The sequence below is a fragment of the Apium graveolens genome, chromosome 6, assembly GCF_009905375.1.
Source record: "Apium graveolens cultivar Ventura chromosome 6, ASM990537v1, whole genome shotgun sequence".
NCBI classification, from domain to species: Eukaryota; Viridiplantae; Streptophyta; class Magnoliopsida; order Apiales; family Apiaceae; genus Apium; species Apium graveolens.
Window position 1 is genome coordinate 110,249,315 of NC_133652.1, and position 16,758 is coordinate 110,266,072.

Genomic DNA, 16,758 nt, shown 5'->3' on the forward strand with positions numbered 1-16,758 from the left:
TTGACCTTGTAAACAGCCTTAACAAAATTCTGTTTAAGCTTAGGCACAAATGTCTCCTTTCTAGCCTTAGAAGGACTAGCAGTCTTAGACCTATCATGCTTCTTGTTATTCACATGCTGACGAGGAGTAGTCTTATCATTAGAAACATGCTTACCATTAAAATAAGCATACATCATATTAAAAGCACAAGACATATAATTAGAAACACCACATGCTTTATGAGAGTGATTAATAGTAGACAATTTATGCATGGCAGACATGGCATTTTTGTTATCCAACTCATGTGTGTCTGAGTTAGTCTCAGTTGCTTTCACAACTTTGACTGGAACTTTCGACACACTTGACTTGGAAACAACCTTCTCATTAGCATGATCTTCAGCACGTATTTCTTCCTGAATAACAGAAGAGGTCGCATCAAATGGTTCAGCAATTGATGGTTTATAGAGGGGTTCATCAACACCCTTAAGCACATGTGGTACTTCCCTCCCTTTAGCACAGACACGAGGAGGGGAGTTTATGCCTAATTCTCCAATAGCAACATTGTAATCATAACCTATTCCAGATGTTTGATTAACAGATTGCTTACTGTAGAACTCTTTAGCCTTCGAACAAGAATTGAAGTAGGCTCTAACCTTAGTCTCAAGACCGGTGATCTTGTCTTTGAGAATAGTTTCGAGTTTTCTATAACAGTCAACTCTATTCTCTAGAAAAGATACTTGTTCTTTTAATTTGTCTTGATTAATGTGCACAAGTCTTAATTCATTGACCTCTTTCTCAAGGTCTGTGATCTGTAAACTTAACAGTTCATTATCACGACGTGCACAATCTAAGTTACCTCTTAGATGATAAACCATTTCAGCATCAGAAAGTTTTACCTCTATTCTTGACGATGAAGCTTTTCCATCAATAGCCATAAGAGCAAGATTTCCTTCATCTTCATCTTCACTATCAGTATCATCCCAGCTTCTTCCCTTTGCCAGATAAGCCCTTTCAGAGTTCTTTCTTACTTGCTTTGGCTTCCTACATTCTGTGGCAAAGTGTCCCAACTCATTGCAGTTATAGCATCTAATGGTGCTCCGATCAACCATCCCTGTTTTGTATCCACCACTGCTGGTGTTAGAGGATGAAGATCCACCTTTCTGGAATTTGTTGTAGTTGGACTTGTACTTAAGCTTGGGATTCCTCTTGAATCTGACATGGGAGAATCTCTTGACAATTTGGGCCATTGACTCGTCTTCCAATTGCTCCAGCTCTTCCAAGGAATAAAAATCATCACTTGATTGATTTGTAGTAGGAGGATCATATTCTGCTACTAACATATTTTCCTCAGCCTTGGAACACTGTACCATTCTCTCCAATTGTTGAGATTGCTGTTGTTGTTGACCTTCAGCTACAAGTGCAGTAGATGTGCTGACCATTCTATCCTTCCCGTAGACTTCCTTCTGTTGAATCTGCTCCAACTCATAGGTTTTTAACACTCCATAGAGCCTGTCCAAAGAAATCTCACTCAGATCTCTAGCTTCTCTAATGGCAGTGATTCTATGTTCAAGATGAGTTGGCAGTGTTAAAAGGAACTTTTTGTTGACCTCCCTGATTGAATAATATTTCCCATTTATGTTCAGGTTGTTGATCAACGCATTGTACCTCTCAAACACTTCAGTAATTCCTTCTCCTGGATTTGATTTAAAATATTCATACTCAGAAGTTAGGATCTCCAACTTGTTCTCCCTAACTTCCTCTGTGCCTTCATTGATCACCTCAATAGTTTCCCACATGTGTTTGGAATTTTTACAGTTCATCACATGTCTGTTCATCAAGGGATCAAGGGAATCAATTAAAATTAACTGAAGGCTGGCATCCAAGGAGGCTTCATCTTTTTCAGCAGGAGAAAAATCCTCAGGATCTTTAGGATAGGTTCTGGCTTTGGTGATCACAACATCATCTACTATCACCTCCGGTTCAATAACCATCGGAGTTCTTATCCCCTTCTTTAACAAGTTTGTATATTTGGGATTTGCCACTTGTAAAAACAAGAGCATCTTCTTCTTCCACATAATATAATTCTTTTTATCAAATTGTGGAATTTTAACGGTTCCAACTTTTTGTGAAGTCATTATGAATTTTTGAATGAATAAAAAATTCAAGGAGTTGAAAAATCACAAAAGTCTAGGATCTTGATTTGTTCGTTAATCAGAAGGCTCTGATACCAATTGTTAGGTCCCAATGTGTTTGTAGAAGGGGGGTTGAATACAAACAGTACCGAATAATCGAATTAAATGCGGAATAAAAAATGTGAAACAAAATTCAAGTTAAATAAAAATATTATTAAACTTGAAAGGTTTTACAACAACTGTATCGATTACAAGGAATTAATCTCAAATTAATTATCACAAATTTAGAATAAATTCGACATGAACTTTTTCTATTTTTGCAATAATTAGAATCAAATGCTAAACGCGATAAGTTCTAGGGATTTTGATCCGCTAGATTGTTACACAAGAACAAGATAATGATTTCTAGTGGTTTGGATTTAACTTTACTAGCTAGAAATTGTGATCTTGATTTTAGCAGAGAAGAGATGATATATTTTTCAGCTTCTGCTTTTCTTTGTTCTTGAACTGTTTTTGGATGGATGATTGACTTCTGTTGCTTCTGTTGTTTAAATAATAAAACAACCACCTGATTTGTTGGCAAGACAATCCTTTTAGCTCAGCAAGACAATCCATTGAGCTAGCAAGACAATCCATTGAGCTAGCAAGACTTTCGGTGAGACTATTGATTGAACTAGCAAGACAATCAGAATGAACTGGCAAGACAATTCTCCTCCCAGTGTAACTTTCGGTATGACAATTGAAATGACTTGGCATGACAATCGGTATGACAATCCAGATTGTCATGCTAGTTCATTTTCAATTGTCTTGCTGATTTAAACTGATTTTAATTCAAAAAACAATTTTGAAAAATCTTAATATTAATTCAGAATTAATTAATCAATTAATTCAATTAATAAATAAATTAATCTTTGCAGATATAATTTATTTTTCTTAATTAAATTATATGACTTAATTAATTAATAGAGAATTAATACTAATCTTGAGCAGCAACCATTCTTCTGAAAATCTTCTGATAATCACAGTCAATTATGAATCAATTCCACCACTTCAATGTTGACACTCGATGTACTGTCTGGTTCATGAGTGACTAACTTCCGTGACGTTTCTTCATGTCTTGACTTTGATACTTTGATTTTCTTCAGATTAAATCCTTGTAATTAATGATACTCTGACGAGATCTCTGTCACTTGATTAAATCCACACTCTTGATTTATATCACTGAGGCATGATCAATTTCTTGAACTTCTTCCAGTGAATTAATTCCTCAAGTCTGTAGATGAACCTTGTTTCTGAATCCTTTGACAGATATTACTCTGTGAGATCTCTTTTGACGGTAGATCCACTATTTACTTATTACATTCTTATTTGAGTTGAGTTGAATCCTCGAATATACAAATAGGCTATGACATATGACTTACACAAGGCTAAAGATTTATTTATTGTGTATGAAGAAGATTAAGAACTAGTTGTCAAGGGTTACACTAATCCTAGTTTCCGAACCTAATTTTTTGACAGACAAGGATGATCATGTGTCTATTTCAGGTTTGTGTTTTGTCTCAATATAAATGATGTTAGATGAAATAGTTCACAACAAGAAGATTGATGATTCCATAATGGAAGCCGAATATATTGATGCTTTAGAACCAATGAGACTGTTTGGGCATGTGCTTAGGAGGTATCACCTTATTAATGAGATTAATAATAAATAAGATTTATATGTAAAATGCATAGTAATGATAATGTTACAGACCCATTGACTAAGGTTTTGTCGCAGCAGAAGCACGATGGTCATACTAGTTCCGTGAGTATGAGTGACTGAATCTAGTGAAAGTGGGAGATTGTTAGTGTTTCTGCCCTAGAGACAACACTACAATATTTTAGTTTAAGACATTTGAATTATTAATATTTATGTTTTATCACTATTTCCTTTATAATTTATTCTGTCTTAATTTACCGTAATATAAATGTTAGACCAATAATTGTCCTTGAAATATGATATGAATTCTATATCTCTAAGTACGTGACTTATAAATGAGATTATGAGAATAGTATCAATATTCCTAAAGGTCCCTAGTCGAGTATTAATATTAAAGGATAATAATAATGCATTAAGACTGGTGTTTGTTGACTGATGATCACATCTCAATGATTAATGTTTATGTTGTGTTGGTTCATAAAATGGTTATAATAGAAATGAAAATAAAAGACTGAAAGTGGAAGGAGTATAAAGGGATATAAAGGAAAGAGAGTTGAGAAGCGATAAGGGAGTTAGGTATGGGAAACCCTAAGAAACCCTTGCAATAAATATAGAGAAATGTGTCATCATCAGCATGATGGTGACTGATCATGAGATAAAGTCAAGGTTTGAAGGCATAAGCGATACATATAATTAATCCCCTTTAAGTTGAGAGTATTCGATGAAACTTTGAGATAGATCGATGGATTAATAAGGAAACACGGATGGACTGAGGAGACATGAAAGCAAGAAATTAGGAAATGGGATGAAGGAAGTGACCTTCAAGAATGTGAAGTGTATGTAACACCTGTGACTTGATACCCAAAAGGGAGACACCAAGTATAGAAGATATCCCAACATTGAGATGACTGTTGAGATAAACAACAAAGGTAAATGAGGATTTAGTAAGAAGAAGTTCACGTTGAACACGACCAATATTTTCCAGAACATCCCTGTTATCATTACCAAAGCAGGAAGGAAAAGAGGATAACCGTTGTTATCTTTTAGAGGCCATATGGATTGACCTCAACTTGAATAAGGATGCTATTGTGAAATTTGGTAAAGACTATCGAGGTGGAAATGATTGAATAAGATACCCTTATCAGGGATATATGACTTGATGTATCCATGGAAGGATGCAAGTACCTTTTATGGGTAGAATTAAGGATAAAACCTCGATAACTTGAGATGAACCATGGGGGAATGCATAAAGGTTGACATTTCACCCTTAATAGGGACATTATGAGTTTGGGTAATACGTAATGAAGGATTAAGGTAACAACAACCTTTAAGGATCAGTGGAGAAATTTTTCAGAAGTATATAGACAATGGTTCTAGTATTAATAAATGGTATTTTGATATGCCCTGTTTCTAGGGAATACAGGAGGAACGATTCAAAGATAACCTTAGAGGTTTTACAAGAAGAAATGTAATATTCAAAGTTCTGAAGAATAGAAATTTTGATAAAGGAAATATGACATAATTATAATAATGCCAGGTGGGGCACGTGTTGAACCATAAGAAAATATAGATCGACCCAATGAGGGTCGAGATTGGTGAAAACAAGAAGGACCCTAGATAAGAAACGTCTTATGTATGATCGAGAGTCAGTCGTGACAATGTTCACATCTAAAGACTAAGGCAATGACTTATGGAAAAGTGGTGATTTTTTTTTCTAAACCAGGACCATGTTATGAATGGACTAAATGAACCTTTGAGCTTCATATCTCCTAATAAAGAAATATGGTTAATAATGGTATTAGCCTGCTATCGTTGCTTTCACTGAAACTCTTCTGTAATTTTATCTGCTTCATGTCATGTATGTACGTCAGGATCAGGAGTGTTCTTCATGAATCATGAATGGTGATTATGTTACCTCCTTAGAAGGATTCGATACGATATGTATGGACTCTATATGGTTAGCTATTAAGACTTCATGGAAAACGAATGACTACAGTAGGTCAACGGTGGGCCATAGTAATGCAGGAATGATTCTGCGAGTTATGAGCCAATTACTTACAACCGTGAAAGTTGTATTTGAATGGATGTTGAGAGTGAGTACCACTAATCGGGTCGTGGTGGTGTATAAGTTATCATTGATAGGCTAATTAAGTCGATTATCTACCTATTGAATACTTATTCCTTCTTGTTAATAGAGAGTCGTATTACTATACGAGGAAGGTTGTAGTGCAAGCATAAAACTCTACTGACAATGATGTCTAGAATGAAATCCCTTATTCGAGTTTCGATGTTGAGGGAGTTTCAAAGGTGAGTGTTTATGAGCTCGAGCAAGAGCATGGGTCCGTAGAATGATGGACAGAATAGCAAAAAAATCTTTAAGCACGTGAAATACGATGCTATAATACTTGATATTGATATATATACATATATGTTTTGTTCTCCTATGACAAACCTCTATAGTTCAGAGGTAGATTCCAAGCCAGATATTTTGTGGCAATATATTTTTTTCATATATACAATTCTCTTCAATTCGTTCTTTTCTCTTCTTTTCATTTCATGTAAGCTGAGAAGAACAACCCTTCCAGAAGGGGAGGTATTGCCGAATGACTATCTATCTGTGTGATAGAAGCCTAGTAGGATACCACATGTTGTTTAATTGCTTGTCAAGTACTAAAGGCTGGCCACCTTCTGTACTAACTATGCAATATAACAAGTGTTCATGATCATAGTGATCTTTTAATAAATTCTTTTACTTCTACACGAAGGACCAAGCTTTCGAAGATGGAGGCAGCTAGAGATGAAGTGGTACCAAGTATGGTGGTATTCGAAATGGAAACGCATTCATGATACTAAGGTTGAAGCGATTATTAAAAGGTTATAAAACTCTAGCGAGTAAAGGTATATCTAGAATAATATTCTGTACGGAAGATAGTAACGATTACGAACTGGAAAAGAATGGGTATTGCGAAGCAAAAGCTATAATGCTAGAAGCTATGAGGAGAGTCTGTGCAATAGACTTGAAATAATTTGGAATGATCACTTAACGCGGATTGAGTTTTCTTACAATAATAGATCGTATGTCAATATCGAGGTATCGCCTTATGAGATCCTTGAGGGAAGACAATGTCGATCTCCCTTATGTTAGGATGAAGTTGTAGAGCGCAAGATGCTCAAACCCGCAGTAGTCCAAAGGACCAAGGATATAATAGATCTAATCAGAGGACGACTGGTAGTAGCCCAAGATGGACATAAAAAGTATGTTGATTTGACACGAAAGGACAAAGAATAGGAAGTAGGGGACCTAGTGCTGTTATAGGTATTCCCTTGGAAATGATGTATGAGGTTTGGAAAGAAAGGAAAGCTAAGCCCACAAATTGTTGGACCCTTGGATATATTAAGACATATTGGGAAGTTAGCATATGAGCTAGCCCTACCCCCGAACCTGTAGCAAGTTCATAACGTGTTCCACGTATCAATGTTAAGGAAGTGTAATTCGGATGCCAGACATATAGGGGCATATGAGCACATAGACATGCAACCAGACGTAACCTATATGGAGCAACCATAAAGGATTATAGATCGAAAAGGAACAAGTGCTTAGGAGAAGGGTTATCAAACTAGTCAGAGTTTGATGGTAGAACCACAATGTGGGAAAATTTACTTGAGAGTTAGAAAGTGCAATGCTAAGAGAGTATCCCTATTCATTTTCTATCTGATTCCGGGACGAAATCCTTTTAAGGAGGGGAGACTGTAATAACCCCAATTTTTGGAATTTTTGAAACCCTGATGAATAGTAACTTTTGCTGATGATGCTGATTAAGAAAAATTATCAGACCACACTATATAGGAGTACTGTTCTGGAAATTCTAAGATCGTATTAGTATTCCATAAATTAAATAAGTGTATGTAAAGATCGTCAGAATCCAAATTCGAACACTTTGATTTTTCCCGAAAATCCACCAGATACCGAAAGAATTGAGTATAAGGTCAAATGATTAAAAGGATTTAAATTCAAGGATTATAAGAGAGGATCATAAAAGGAATATAAAATATTGAGAAAGGTTTAGGGGAACCCAAGTAATAAGATCCCGGATATGATCCCTCGAACGATAAACGCGAACGAAAGTTAAGCGAACCGTATAACTGATAAGCGGTCATTAGCCAAGTAATTAAGGGTTAATCAAAGAGGTTAGTGGATGATGATGTCATCATACCAACAAGAAGAAGACAAGTGTAACAAGATGACTTAAGCTTGATGACATAAGCATGACAAGTGGGAAGGATTGGTTGGTTGATTCTGAGCCACACATTTTTCACCATGGTAAATTTCATGTAACCAAGCTAAACACCACACAAATCATCAAAACACAAATCAAGAAGCTATTTCTTCTTCTTCTCCTTCATTGCCTCGGCTTTTCTTCTTTAAACAAGAAGGAAAATTTCAAAACTCAAGCTTCACTCCATCATAAATCAAGAGGTTAGTCTCTATAGCTCCTATATTTTATAACTAAAAAGAGCAAGTAGTTTGAGTGCTTGAATCCAAGGTTTGCTAGCTCAAATAAATCATTTTAGTTTAGGGTAAATAGTAACTTTCAAGAACAAACTTTTGATTCTTGATTTTATTTGTAAGGTCAAGGTAGCTTAAGCATAGATTAAGGCTTCCATGGACATTCCAAGGATCTTTCATTGATTAAAAGCTTCAAGAAGGTATAAAAAAACTTTAAACCCTAAGCTTTACTTTGAATGTTTAGGAGTGGTTTTGATTGTTATAGTATATGAGAAGCATGATGCTTGTGTGTTTCAAGTTTGGTTGGGTTTGTAGTGATTTGGATGATTGAATCTTGTTTATAGTTAATGAAACTTAAGTATAGTTAGTAGTTCATGTATAGGGTGGAATGAATTGGAAAATATTGAGATGTTGGGACTGATGTGGTAAGGTTTGGATGAGGGTTGGTTGTATTGTTGATTGTGAGTTGGATTTTGGTTGTTTGGAATGGTTTAATACTTTGGTAATCGCGTAAACATAGCCATCGTAATGCCCGATTTACCTTAGACTATTTTAGTTCTTAACTTCAGGACCCGTGAACTCACTGTAAGATTCTGACCATTACCATGTTTAGATAGTTCATGTTACGAGCTTCGTTTTGATATGTGGTTCGCTTGAATCCGATTTACTGTTTAGGAGAAACGACCGTTTTAAGTAACGGCGTTTCGCGAATGAACCATTACCCCTCTCCTTACTTTGAAACCTTGGTTGTAGGGTACTCGCGAAAGAATCGCCTTAAAATTCTTAATGGTTAATTTATTATAAATGGTGGAGTCGAGGGTACTCGAACGACTTATGTGATTCGTTAAGCGTAGAAGTTACCATAAGCGAACGTTAGGGTTCAATTGATTAAAGTCTAGTTTCTTAAGCGACCGGGGTTTAATTCCGACTTATATTGTTGTTCATAGGTTATTGGACCCACTCTAAGCTTAAGTCTATCCGGGAACACTCAGGCAAGTTTTCTACCCGTTATACTGTTGTTGTGATGTAAATATATGTATTTGCATTATCTTGTGATAAGTGCATGATTGTTATTAGCAAATTTTGCGATATATTGGGGCATGCTGATATGGTATAGATGCATGTCTGTTTCGTAATCTTGATATCTAATTGTTGATTCAAATGCTTATAAGTTGCATAATACCTATGCTAGAGATAAGCAGTAGTTGCGTATACCCTTAGTATAGAGAACCCAAAGGTGAACATTTTCTAAACCGCGAGTCGATATTCCCGAGTATAATATATATATATATTTATATATATATATATATATATTGATATAGTTTTCAAAACTATTAATCGAATAAGGTTTATTCGATAACTTTATTTTATTTAATGAATATTATTTTGAATATTCATTCGAGGACTTATGACACCGCTTACTTTATTTAATGAATATTATTTTGAATATTCATTCGAGGACTTATGACTCCGCTTATTTTATTAAATAATATTCTTTTTTTATTAAAGAATAATGTTTCGATAATCAAACTTATTTTCGATTATTCAAATAAAGATCGTGCTTTCGTATAAGTATATCTTTGGTTATTTATTATTCATTTCAAGTATGAGTTGTAAAACTCCTATTTCAATTATTTTTATAAAGATTATCCTTTATGGTAATATTATTTAAGTAATAATATTCAGATATTTTCTCTAACATATCGGGACTGATTTATTTTATTAAATCAGCGTTACTCTAAACATTCTTTAAAATGTTTTCGAGTCTTGAAAATGATTTTTAAAAGTTAGAGCGGATCCCAAAACTCATTTTTAGATTTAAGATCTTCCTTTCGAAGGAGATTTGAATACTCGCTCAAAACCTGAGGGATCCGGCTCTGTGGTGTATTTTATATTCACAACGAGGTTACTGTTTTGAGAAAACATTTTGATTACTTGCCCAACGTTCGGGAAGTAAGTCCATCTATTTGAGTCGGCATAAGCAACATGGGCTCAGTGGGCGTCCATGAAATTGTAAGTGGCTCAATGAGAGTCCATCAATGCATAAGTGGTTTAGTGGCAGTCCAGCATAGGTCCTCATGTGGCCAGGGTGATGACCAGTGGGGAATTCGTCCATCTACTAGTAGAAAAGGTTACTTATTGGTATCTTTGCCTGATCAGCAAGATATCAGGTTTATGCCAAGGTTTTCTTCTTTCCAAATTCATTGGATATTATAACTCTGTTTATACTTTTCATAATAGAGGTTTCCAAGGAAAGTATGAGATATATATAGGTGTGTATATATATCGGGACTTAATGAAGTATCTCGTAACTTCATTTCTTCTGAATGATATTTCAAAAATTGAATCTATTCAAATCTTATCTTGTAGTGTCATCTATGTTATGAACTTTTAAAACTGATTATACCTTGAACGGTGGTAGTTCAAGTAGTATTTAGAAAAGATATAAGTATATTGGAGTATCTTGTAACTTCACCTTTTCAACTTATATCTGGTTAATGATTATCTTATGCATGACAAAGATTTTCAGAAAAACGTTGAGACAAGGTTAGATATATGAGATCTCCTTGCAACGATATTTTTATACAGTTATAAACTGGAACTCTATGTATATTATGCATGAAAAAGGATTCTAGGATTTTGAAAAGTATATATACATATATACTAAATATTTTGCGACTTGGTCGCATTAAGAGATCAAACTTGGTTCATTTCTTCTTGACCAAAACTTTCATGAGTACTATGAGGATGCTCATATATTGTTAATTATAATATATATTATTTTGGTGGGCTTGTTGCTCACCCTTGCTTTCTTCTTTCATCACACAACAACAGATAGAAAAGATGAACAAGACCAAGCTTCCAATTCGCAAGCGGTTAGTAAATGTTCCGCAGTTTTCTGGAAGCGTTGATGCCGCTGTAGCTGAGGTAGGAGTTACCAATAGGCTAGGCTTCCAACTTTTGATGTACCAGACTTATGTATCTATATGAATTGTAATAATGGCAAGGAATATGTAAATTATTCGGAAACCCTTTTAAGGTGTAATGGTTTATAATTGTGGAATAAAATGACTTGTGTTATTTTTGGATATTCATCTCTGAGACTATAACTTGTGGTGTGTATATATTGTGGGATCACAGTACGCAGTAGTTGGTTTATTATTAAGATTAAGTATTATTAAGTGAAATGGAACTCGTGACAACCCGGATCCCCGACCCCAGATTTGGGGGTGTTACAGGCTGCCACATTCCATTTTCATACAATCAACGCATGTGACTGTCAAGTCACTATAAACTGCTTTTAAATTTGATCATCCATTGAAACTCTGTGGAACATCCGTTAAGACTTTGTTGGATCATCCGTTGAGAGTCTGGTTGATCATCCGTTGAAACCTTGTGGAACATCCGTTGAGGGTATCTTCATAGCAGTTAACTCTATTTTACTTATACAAGATTATAAGGCATCTAATATTTAAAATTAACCAAATTATCTTAAATATCAATCTAGTAGTCAACCTGACTTAGAATATCCTACAATATCTAAATCTCTAAGGCATTATAATTGCAGAAATGTGCTACTAAACTTATTAATACATAAGCTACTCTTTCAACGGATGTTAAAACTGATCATCCATTGAAATCTACAAATACACTAAATTAAATCTACTAAGGTGTTTTAATCCAACTTATCATCAAGTACACAACATATTCCTAACAACAAGTCATATGATTAGGCTCACTAACAATCTGTTTATAAATATGAATTAGATGATTTGTTGAGCCACATTTTTGACATTGTTTTCTAGGGGCATTTACAACATAAGCATAATTGTTGCTTTTGTTTACTCCAATCTTTCCATTCTTATTTTTCTTTTTCTTCCTTGTGCTTTCATGTTTTACTTCATTTTTAGGAATCTTGGAGACAGGACTAGTCACAGGCTTCTTTTCACTTTTAGTGTTTGTAGTTGAATTTACACATTCTTTGCTTACATGTTCATCTGCAATTTCTTGCTTAATGATGAGCTCTTCTTCACTAAAGTCCACCTCAGAGAGTTTGAATAAGGGTGCATCCACTTTTTGTAGCACATTAGAAACTCCATTGTTCAATCTTTCTTTGCCTTTATCAGTTTGACTTCTATTTACAGGTATATTAGCCTCATAGTCTAGCCCAATTGCCACATTGGCACAATGTTTGTTCTTTTTATGATAGAGGCCATCTAATTTAGATGCATTCTTAAATACCATGATTTTAAATTTCATTTTTCTCAATCTTTTTCATAGAACAACCTCTATCTCCTCTACACATTTCAGCTTTTGTTTTAGATATTCATTTTCTTGCCTAACAGAATCTAGGTTCACAAGCTGTAGTTCTAGCTCTAATTTCTCCTTTTCCAGTTCCCCATTCAATTTAGATAATCTATTCATTTCTTCAGTGGCAGCCACCATACTTGTGTAAATGTAAAACATTTTCATGCTCATCTTTTCAACAGTTTTTTTATTGAGAGGCATTCAAATCAATAGTGGTTAAGATGGGTACCTCACATTTCGATGCATTTAACTCTCCTTCTTCTTTGGACATAAGAGCATAATTTACATATTCTCCATCTTCATATTCATCATTTGGTCATCCCAGCTTTTTCCCTTTACAATATAAGCCTTTTCCTGTTGCTTTTTTAGAAGATCCTCATACTTAGCTTCAAGATCCAAGTATATCTTGTCTTTCTTCACCTTCTTTCGCTTCCCGCATTCTTTGGCAAAATGGACAGGTTCATCACAATTATAGCATCTAATTTTAGCCCTGTCCACATATCCTGATTTATAATCACTTTTGTCAGTTGTGTTTGAGGTATTCATTTGAGATTTTCTTTTCCAATTATTGTTGTAGAAGGATTAACCTTTACTTTTTAAGTACCTGGTTAGTTCTGAAATGAATCAATGGAAAAATTGGTTAAGAGGTCATTATCAATACAATTTATCTCAGATTAGATGGTTTGGATTAACTTTATGTTAGAAAATTTTCTTGCCAGGTAGACCATGGATTGATCCATCTCATCCAACTTATCGGGAGTATAAAACTCTTCATCTCCTATTTCCAGGATAACTTATTTTTGAGGTTCCCTGCATTTTTGCTCAATAGGCTGTACAACTTGAACTTGAGATTCAATTTCATCTTCAATCATCTTTTGGTCATCTGTTATCAAGGCACTAGACATGTCAACTACGTGTCCTTGGTTTAGCTTGAATGACTTTCTCTGCAACATCTCAAGTTCATAGGTTTTTAGAACCCATACAAAACCTCTAATGTCATTCTGCCTAAATCCCTTCCTTTCCTTATTGGAGAAATTTTATGTTCTAAGTGATCAAGAAGAGTGAGTAAAAACTTCAAGTTTATCTTATTAGTCTCATATAATTTTCCATATAACTGCAAGTCATTTATCAGCTTGTTAAATTTCCTAATCACTTCAGTAATGCCTTCCTTTGATTTAGCCATAAAACCCTCATATTGTGAGACTGATATTTGTCTTCGGTTTGATCTAGAGATGCATAAAAGGCCCACCGGGCCGGGTTTTGACCGGGCCTTAAAAAGCCCGGGCTTTGACCGGGTCGGGCTTTTCGGGATTTGACTTTGACCGGGCTGGGCCCGGCCGGACTTTCTGAAAATGTCAAAACCCGTTTGGGCCCTCGAGGCGGGCCTAACCGAGCTTTTTTTCAGGCCGGATCGGATCAGGCCGGGCTTTTTTCTAATTTAAATCGGATCAAGTTCTATTAGAGATTCCAAAGACTACATATGTTAGCAACTAGATCATCGTAAAAATGTATTAGTTTACATGGATTATTTTATGAAAACATTTCTTCGTTGAAAACATTTAAGTTCGGCAAAAAATAAACATGTTTATAGAATAATATGTTTTATCAATGTTATCCAAATATATATAGTGCATTTACTATATCTTCTTTCATTATTTATGCAATGAAGTATATAAATAATATTATTAATCACAAAGATATAAACATATATGTGTTTGAAGTATTATTTATATTTATAGTAAATATGAATTCATAAATATATAAGAAAATATATTAGAATAATCAGATTTTAACCGGGCTTTTTCGGGCTTTTAATTGGGTCGGGCCGGGCCGAAGCCCGGGCTTTTAACCCGGCCGGGCCGGGCCGGGCCGGGCCGGGCCGGGCCGGGCTTTGCCTAAAAATATAGGGCCCGTCGAGGCCCTAAGCCCGGGCCGGGCTTTGACCGGGCCGGGCTTTGACCGGGCCGGGCTTGACCGGGCTTTTATGATCCGTGTAGATTTTACACTTTTCCCCGCACAGGTAATATCTCCATATCTTGAGTGTGAAAACTATGGCTACCAATTCCAGATTGTGGTTTGGGTATTTTAATTCATGAGGTTTAAACTATCGTGATGCATATGCAATCACCTTATTGTATTCCATTAGCACACAACCCAGTCATTTATGCGAAGCGTCACTGTATATCACAAAATCTCCTTTGTCGTTGGGTAGAACCAATACTGGCGCGATAACCAATTTCTGTTTTAACTCTTGAAAGCATTCTTCACATTTCGCATTCCATTCAAACTTGTGATTCTTCCTTGCAACTTGGTCAGCGGCGTAGCGATCTTTAAGAAATCCTTTACGAACCTTTTGTAGTATCCAGCCAATCCTTGAAAGCTTATTACTTCCGTAGGAGTCTTTGGTCTCTCCATATTTATAATCACTTTGATCTTTGTGGGGTCCACCATAATTCCTTCTCTTCCAAATATATGCCCTGAAAATTGAACTTCTTTTAACCAAAGCTCACACTTTGAGAACTTTACAAACAACCTCTCTTATCTAAGAATTTCCAAAACTATCCACAAGTGTTGCTTGTGTTCTTCTTTCGTCTTCGAATATATTAGAATATCATCAATGAATACCACAACAAACTGGTCCAAGTAATTCTTGAAAACTCGATTCATGAAGTCCATAAAAGCTGCAGGAGTATTTGTTAATCCGAAAGGCATTACTAAAAACTCATAATGTCTGTATCTCATCCTAAGTGTCGTCTTTGGGATGTCTTCTGGTTTAATCTTTAATTGTGGTATCCCGACTTCAAGTCAATCTTCGAAAAACACTTTGCTCCTTTCAGTTGATCAAATAAATCGTCTATTCTCGCCAACGGATACCGATTCTTAATCATCATTTTGTTCAACTCCTGGTAATCGATATAGAGTCTCATACTTTCGTCTTTCTTCTTTACGAAAAGAACTGGCACTCCCCATGGCGACGTACTTGGCCATGTCTCCTTTATCAAAAAGTTCTTGTATCTGAATCGCTAATTCTTTCATCTCTGCAGGAGCTATTCTATAAGGTGCCTTCAAAACGGGTTCAGTGCCTGGGGCAAGTCTAATCTCAAACTCAATCTGTCGATCTAACGGTAATCCTGGTAATTCCTCTGGAAACACATCTGGGAACTCTTTCACTACTGAAATCTCCTCTATGCTAGGAACTTCTTTCTCTAAATCTACTATATAGGCTAAATATGCTTCACATCCTTTCCTAAGTAGCTTGCTGGCTTGAATAGCAGGGAGAAATAATTACACTTGCTTCTGGCCCTTAAATATCACCTTACTCCCATTCTTTGCTCGAAGATAGACCTTCTTAGATCTAAAATCTATATGAGCATTATTCTTTCATAACCATTCCATTCCTAATATTATATCGAACTTCCTTAACTTGAAAAGTATCAAGTCGACTGAAAACTTATGCCCGGAGATGTCAATCTCATATTGGGGCAAAATTGACTCACATGTATCTTTTCTTCATTGGCAATTACTATGTTCATCGCTTCACTAATATTCTTCTTATCATAGTTTAATCTATTAGCAAAAGTTTCTGATATAAAAGACCTTGTAGCTCTTGAATCAATCAATACTTCACCTTCAACATTGTTTATCGAAAGCTTACCTGCTATCACCTCGGAATTCTGAACAACATCCTTTATTTTCAAGTTAAAAGTCCTTGCTAATGCTTGTGGAGTCACTGTAGGTGGTGGAGGTAACACCAACATTTCCGGTGGTGATGTGGTGCTAGTGCTTGCTATATTCATCATGCTTTTGATTAATCTGGTTGACCTGTACTCCTTGACGATATGTCCAACTTTTCCACACTTGTAGCACGTTACTCCTGGTTTCTGTACCTTACACTCATTGGAAAAATGTCCCTTCTGATTACATTGATAACATGTCATGTTGAGCTTGTTGCAAATTCTCGAATGCTTCTTCCCACAATGCCTACATTCGACCCTGGGCTGTTTATCATCATTCGCTTGACCCTGATTATGCTGATGGTTTCCTTAATTATCTTGTCTCTTGCTCATGTCCCCTTTCTTCTGTGCATTCCATCCTTTCTGGAATCCAATTCTGTTCACATTTCTATCTTGCTG